The sequence below is a fragment of the Nothoprocta perdicaria genome, unplaced genomic scaffold (assembly GCF_003342845.1).
Source record: "Nothoprocta perdicaria isolate Ctin4 unplaced genomic scaffold, notPer1 scaffold_56, whole genome shotgun sequence".
Taxonomy (NCBI): domain Eukaryota; kingdom Metazoa; phylum Chordata; class Aves; order Tinamiformes; family Tinamidae; genus Nothoprocta; species Nothoprocta perdicaria.
Genome location: NW_020455821.1, coordinates 406,523 through 413,001, shown reverse-complemented (window position 1 = coordinate 413,001; position 6,479 = coordinate 406,523).

Below are 6,479 nucleotides of genomic sequence, written 5' to 3'. Positions count from 1 at the left end.
GTCCACATGCGGAGCTGGTGTCTGCATTTCTGAGACATGTGGGAAAATAATTGAAAATGAGTTTGCCTGTAACTCATATAAAAGTGTATATGCAAGAGATGCATTTAAGGGCTGGTGCCTAGCTAAATGGGATGGAATCCAGCTGCCTGTTTTCTTTGGCCCGCAGAATCAGTTTGATATGATTTACATTTTCAGAGTTGGCTTCACAAAGAGCTAGAGGGTTGGTTTGGGGATTTTTTTTTTTTTTTTTTTTTTTTTTTTTTTTTTTTGTGAGTAAAATACTTTATAGATCAAATTCCTAGTTTCACAAAATCAGTGACTCCAGGCAGTGGGACAATATAAGTAAGTATAAAGGCTGGAATTGATTGCTAGTAATGATCATGAGATAAGTTTTTAAACCAAGCCAGTGCAGAGGGGACTCTTGCCAGATGTGTGGGAGTGAAAGTGACACGAATCTACAAAAAAAGAAAAGAAACTTTGGCAATCCCAGAGCGATTATATAACCTTGTAGTGCCAGAAGCCTCAGAGGAGTCATCTTATGTCTCAGTGTCTTTGTCAACTTGAAAGCCAAGTCCCAAGTTTTGTAAAAGAAATCCAAAGCAGTGCCATGAATATTCCATAAATTCATCTCACTTTCTTAATCTTATTTTCAATAAGTAAAAAGTTTTTTTGTCTACACTCCCTCATTTGTAGAGAAGAACTGTGGTGGCAGAAGTAATACAATGGCAGGAATAACACAGCTCTTCAGACACTCAGTAAATCATGCAACCACAAACAACTTCTGATATGAATTTTGACAACGAAAAAGAAGAGAAGTATTACTCCTTTTTTCTTTTTTTTTCTTCCGCTCGCAGGGGTGAAAGGTTAGTAGCAATCTAAGGGGACTTTTCTTATTACATTAAGCATGAYGATGACTAAAGACAGTTTCTTTGTCTACGCAGTCCCTGTATTTTCCCTACATTCCCTCCCCTTTATTTCCCTACCCTCATCCCATGGTTTCATACAGAATCAAGCTTTTCTGGGAATTCTTTTTGCTTCTATGACAATATATGATAAAATGATAATACACTTATCATGTCCTGACCCTCTGTCTACATGCTTTAGTGAAACTGAAATTGCACATATCTCAAGCTATGGAAGGTACTTATAATTTGTACTGATTACATTTATACTAGTTTGCTGATTACCTTATGCCATTGAAAATGAAACTTTCCCATATTTGAGTACGTGTTTCAAAAAGAGATGCTTCATCCAAGGAAGTGCTTTATACTGAGGTAATAATACTGCTTTGACTACTTTTGGATAGAAATGTTAGTGAACTTCAAATTTTGTAACATATTTTGATTTTTAAATCTTAGTACACACATTCTTATAAAACCTATTTCATTGCTTGTGCTTGTTGATACCACAGCAGAACTGTACAGGTGTGGCAGAGCAGGTTTGAAAACTAAACATACTGATAATTCTACTGGCCTGTGGATAGCTCTGACCACTAAGCAGTTTTAATAGAAAAATACTATTTTAAGGAAGTAAATCTTTTTAAAGAAATGCGCTGAGCATGCTTGTACAAACTAGCATTACAGCTCTATCAAATTGTTCTATTTTTTTGTCAAGCTATCAAATTGTTGCAGTAGTCAAAATTCTGAAATGATCTATTTTAGAATTTAAGCAAGCTAGTAAATTCTTGTAGAATTTGCTCTAAAAACATATGGAAAGATGTCACATATGCATCCTGGAACATTTTACTGTTCCCCTGTTCCTAAGGCTTGGAGTGTTGCACAGCTACATTCTGACTGTTCTGGGCCAAAATCCAAGCTGACCAAGTTTCATTGCATTGTGCATTTCAATAAATTCATGCATTTGGACAAGAGCAGGAAACTCAGGACTTAGCATCAAGTGCACATGAATTGCAGTACAGATATATTCTTGCTCTTGCTATACATTTCTCAGTTTTTAACAAGGACAAAAGCACAACTAGTTTGTAAATATTTGCTCTCCTGTAAATAGGCAGGAGCCTTGCACTAACTGCTCTTAGATTGAGACACCAGCTGTTTGTTAAGACCTGCAGAATTTTCTCTGTTTTTGTTTAATTGTGGTGCACCAGAAGAGAGTTAGTGGGCATACGCATTTCTCAGGTGCTTGAAAGGCCGAAGACTAAGGGCGTGTTCTAAAGCTATATTTTACGTGTAAATGTGAAGAGTGCCAGAGATTGCAGCTTGCTACTTTGAGAAGACAGGCCCTGATATATAGGCCGTGRCCAAAGATGTTTGCCTCTAGAAGGGTTCGTTTGAGCGCTGAACCCCACAAGATAAAATAGCACAGTGCTGTGGCTTCCTTCCTGTCTATGACTAGCTTTGTCTTCCTCTCAGGATTTAGAAGTGTGAGGGAAGCTGAAATGCTTTTCTGGCAGCATAAAGTACAAATGCAAACAAAAGACAGAAACCAGGAATTGCAGTCCTGACWTAACTCATGTGGCCTTCTCAAGGCCACAAACCTCCCCTCTGTAGTCTTTCTACAACGGTGCTTTTGACTCTCCTTAGCTCTTCCAACTCCCTCTACATGTTATTGTAGTTTTTGTTTAAATGGTACATGTCAAGCATCTAGTCTCCAGACCTTCAGCTTCTTTCAAATACCATGGAAATGATATAATGAGGTATGGTAGTAGAGACTAAGTAAGATTTTATGAATGTTTAATGTTGACTACCCTTTACAGCATCATGCTTTTGCATATTTAAAAGGGGGCGGGGGGAACTTGCCTCAGATATGTGTTTTGAAAACTTTAAACATTTGTCACTATGTCCAGTAAAACTGGAGTTCAGTCACTCTGACCCATTATCGCCCTGAAATAGCTAATGACAGTTCTGTCTTGATCTCAGTCTGGAGTAACATGGTAACTGCTTACGTATTTATGTAGTTGTCAGTTTACTCTTGGTATGAAAGGTAGCAACCAAATCATCAAGAAGTTTTATGCTGAAACTTGTACATAGCCTTTGAAGGTCAGGAAGATTATTCAGTAGCTTAAAAATTGCTAACAATCTAGCACACTAAATATAGCGTGTAAGTGTTCCAAAAATATAAGGCAGTCAATAATTCTAAAGCTGCATCCTGAATCAGTTACAAATCTTTGAGAGAACAGATCTGAATCAGACAGTGATATTCCTAGGACAGGATTGAACAGGATTGTCCACACAGGAATGCTTCCTGTGAACAGAGCACTAGTYCCGGCAAAGCAGAGGAACACTACGACCAACATACAGATCTAAATCGGTAGTGTATCAGCTGGATGTAGGAACAAAAAGAATTCACTTGGTTTTAGCATAAGCATTTTAGGCCAGAGATTCTTGCACTTCTTTTTACTCTCTCTTTTCTAAAACTTTCTTGATTGTGCTGTCTAGGTTTTATTTTAATAAGCATTATTCTCTGGCCTTTTTTTTTTTTTTTTTTTTTTTTTTTTTTCTTTTTTACTTTATCTGTAGTAAGGGCCATTTCAGGCTTGGTGATTAATAACATGAGGACAAAGAGCAGCAGAGGGAGCAAAAAACTCAGTTTGCCATCAAACTGACTGATAAGTATCAACCATGCTGAGCTCTGTATTACCAGAATTATGCTAACAGTAACCGAGTTTAAAGCTAACACTAACTGCATTATGGATATATCATTGAGAAAATAAATAAATTAGGATTCTTCAATGGGAAAAGAACAATGTCACAGAAAACATCTGAACATGCATTTTCACTAGGGACCGAGGCAAGTTAGCCATCCCTCACTGTGTGCTATAGTTACTCATATAAATACAGTAATATCAGGATGGGGATCAGTGGTAAACTCACTAAATTGATGTCAATGAGAGTTTTCTTGGCTTTTAGCCTTTGAAAGGAAATTGCCACCACATCTTCTGTGGTCACTTTCCAAGCAAATAAGATGGTCTTTTTGGAGGATGGAATGGAATGGTGGATGGAGCACTGATGGAAATGATGTGCTAATGCGGAAATTACAAATGGTGAAATACGATCTTGTCTGGAAAAATAGCTATAAAAGTTTATTTTAGCGTGAAAAAAGTATATATTAAAGCAAAAGTGTGTTTATTCTTTTTAGTACAAATAATACTATTGTTAAAATTAATTCCTGAACAACTGAAAAAAAAAATCAACTGATGGCTCACTCAAGACTCCTGTCTTCTCTTACACATTTCCCGATAGGACACAAGTCCTTTTCCAGGATTCCTATTACTTTGATTTTGAGTCATTGAAGTGATCTCAGATTTCAAGGATACAATTCGCCAGTATGTTTTATTCATCTCTCTGTTCCCACAGGCAAGGATTTGCTGTGGGAACAGCAAGGATTTGCTCTTACTCAGCATTCGGTTGCTCAGTTATGAATCAACACATACTGCTAATATTACTTTTTCAGGCATACTAGTTATCGTGCCATCAGGATCRTGATCTTCAGTGGTATTTTGTGGTGTTACAATGAGGTAATGTGGTGCTTTGCTTTTCAGTGCGTTAGTGTAGTTTAGCTCATATAATACTTTGCTCTTTAGTGCATTTGATTACAAATGTCTGTACATTTCAAAAGGTTTTTCATGCTGACAAGTGGAAGGCTATTCTTAAGTCTCTTGTAACATTTTGTAGTCAAATTTGTAGGGAAGCAGATTTGATTGAGTATGGTGTGTATCTGTCAGGCCCCTTTCCCAACTGGTTGTCATTCATTGGCAGAGTGTGGCAGTACGTTTCTAAATATGTTAAAATTTGAAAGGTCTTAGAGAAAACAATGATCATATCCAGGAAAGATCAAATGATTCCTGGCAAAGAAGAGTTCTCACGGAGATCAAATTATCTCTTCTTGTTGGCTGGCCAGCTGGTCAGCTAGCTAGAATACACTGCCTCTTGTTTTGAAGACAAAGGGAAAACTAAAGGTACTTGGAGATGTGTTAGAAACAGGAATTACTCCAATATGGTTTGGGAAGGTGAGGGAATAAATAGCATGAGGGAGAGGACTGGAGACATAAATCCTGTGGACTGGTTGCACTGTAAGAGAAACAGAAGGTATTGGCACAGGGGAAGGAGGAGTAGAGGGGTCATGGCAGGTTTATTGCACTGGGGATGCTGGACACAGAACACAGGTTAGTGCTTAAGTAGCTATGTGCCTGACAGACGTTTTGCTATTGCTGTTCTCTTCCATCTACATCCCTTYACTTCTTTCTTACTTTATTCAGTGGCTTCCAGAAGGCAAGAAATGGCATACACTAGAGGGAAAGCAGAGTTTGTTTATGAAGTATAGTTTAGCGTGTGATACATTTATTCACAGATATGAAAATATTTTAAATGGAAACTACAAGGGTAAAGATGCAGGGATTTGACTAACTGGAAGATAGAAGCTGCCTCATACCTCTTATTTTATATTCTCATACCTCTTTATATTCTCATACCTCATTTTATTAGTAGTATTTATATTATTTTATATTTATATTATTTTCATATTTATATTATATAGATATTTTATATTTGTATTCATACCTCTTATTTCTTATATTCTGAAGGTTTCTCTGCCAGCGCAATGTGCAGCCTCTCCACTGCGTCGACTGGCTCCGTGCATGATGCTGGCTAAGTACTGGGCTGCATTTGCACATGGAGTGGTTTCAGGGAGGGAGGTCATAAAAAAATGCCCCGTGGGTACGGCTCCTTGTTGGCATGCGACTACTTACCTAAATGTAGCAGTGCAGAGCCTGCTCTCCTGAGTGCTGGCATCAGCCCCTTCCAGGCTCTGTGAGACACAGCGCTTTCTCCRTAAGAGGGCAGTGCCGAACATGGGCACGCACAGCCGCAGGTTTTTACATGCAGTGTCTTGGGTTGGAAATTAACTGCTGCTGCTCAGGAAGCAACGTTTAGGTGGCTCTCGTCAGCGTGTTTACTGCTGGGGCTAGTGTGCTAGCCGAGAGATGTATTAATGTTTTACAGACTTTACATAAAACATTATCAAAGCCCAGCCCTGGTGCAGGGCTAATGTTTTTATCCTGCTTCCCTGAACTTTCATCTCCCTTCTCTTGTGCACCACCTGCRTGGCGGTGTCGCTGCTCTTGGAACAGATACTCTCCTTGAGCAACAAGTGAGGTTTAGCCAACAATCACTGCTTCGCTTACAGAAGTGTACTAGGCTGGAAAGGCTAGCGAATGATTTCTATTGAACCTTGACRAGACCTTTGGGAAAGGCTACGGCCACAAGTGCAGTCTGTGAGATGAACTTTCGTCCAGGTGCAACAGGCTGGACCATGTTTTAAACGTACAGCTGATTCTGCTTTGTGGTAGGGGCAATATGCAGTGAAACGGTGAGACAGGGGCCTAGTCTCGCCTWTGAGGTGCTTACACTGCTCTGTTTCTGTTACCGTACCGGCTGGGAAGCGCTGCCCTGGCCCCAAGCCGCGTCCCTGTCAGCAGCGGGAGCAGAGCCGGGCCCGCCCGCCCCTGCCGCCCTGCTGGGGGG